Consider the following 1,603-nt stretch of genomic DNA (forward strand, 5'->3'; position numbering starts at 1 on the left):
TGGAGGAAGAGAAACTACTTCGGGTGCTAAGGGAGAATAAAACAGTCATTGGATGGTCAATTGCAGATATCAAGGGGATTAGCCCGTCGCTATGTATGCACAAAATACTCATGGAAGAAAAATTCAAGCCAAGCATTGATGGCCAGGGGAGATTGAATCCACACATGAAGGAAGTGGTTAGGGATGAGGTATTGAAGTTGCTTGACACAGGCATCATCTACCCAATATCAGATAGTGTATGGATCAGTGCAGTACAGGTTGTTCCCAAAAAGGGGGTATCACAGTGGTGGAAAACGAGAAAAATGAGTTGATTCCTACAAGAACAGTGATTGGATAGAGAGTTTGCATCGATTACCGCAAACTAAACGTTGTTACTCGAAAGGATCACTTTCCACAACCGTTCATTTATTAGATGTTGGAGAGACTAGCAGGGTACTCACATTACTGTTTTCTGGATGGGTACTCCGGGTATAATCAGATTCCAGTAGCACCTGACGATCAGGAGAAGACAACTTTCACCTGCCCCTACGGTACCTTTGTATACCGTAGGATGCCTTTTGGTTTATACAACGCTCCTACCACTTTTCAGCGCTGCATGATGGCTATCTTTTCGGATATGATTGAGAAATTTATCGAGGTATTCATGGACAACTTCTCAAGTTTGGGTCTTCGTTTGATGAGTGTTTGGAGCATCTGAGTCTTGTGTTACAGCGGTGTACAGAGACTAACTTGGTATTGAATTGGGAGAAATGTCACTTTATGGTACATGAAGGCACCGTGTTAGGACACAGAATCTCAGCAAAGGGTATTGAGGTGGATAGAGCAAAAATTCAGGTGATCGAGAAATTACCGCCACCAAAATTAGTGAAAGGTGTTCGTAGCTTCCTTCGGACATGCTGGGTTCTACAGAAGGTTCATCAAGGATTTTTCAAAAATTACTAAACCACTGTGATGTTTATTGATGAAGGAATCCACATTTGAGTTCACAGATGGGTGTTTGCTGGCTTTTAACACCTTGAAAGAGAAGTTGATTTCAGCACCCGTGATCATCACACCGGTTGGAATCTGTCATTTGAATTATTGTGCGATGACGGTGATTTTGCTGTTGGGACCGTATTGGGACAACGAAGAAATAAGATATTTCACTTGATCTACTATGCAAGTAAGACCCTGAACGACGCTCAACTAAATTATGCCACTATAGAGAAAGAGCTCATTTCCATAGTCTACGCCTTTGACAAATTTCGATCATATCTTGTGGGGTCAAAGGTTATCGTTTACACAGATCACGCTGCTATCAAGTACTTAATGAAAAAGAAGGATGCAAAGTCACGTCTCATTCATTGGATATTGTTGCTTCAAGAGTTTGACTTGGAAATCAGGGGTAAAAAGGGCAGTGAAAAGTGGTGGCAAACCACTTGTCTCGATCGAGATCATAGAGCAGACAGAACCGTGAAAATCAACGAAGTCTTCCCAGATGAACAGATCTTTGGTGTGGGGGAGGCACCCTAGTATGCTGACATAGTTAACTACTTAGCCAGGTCTATCATGCTGCCAGATTACTCAAGTCATCAGAAGAAGAAATTTTTCGCTGAATTGAAGT

The sequence above is a fragment of the Olea europaea genome, chromosome 16, assembly GCF_002742605.1.
Source record: "Olea europaea var. sylvestris chromosome 16, O_europaea_v1, whole genome shotgun sequence".
Classification (NCBI taxonomy): Eukaryota; Viridiplantae; Streptophyta; class Magnoliopsida; order Lamiales; family Oleaceae; genus Olea; species Olea europaea.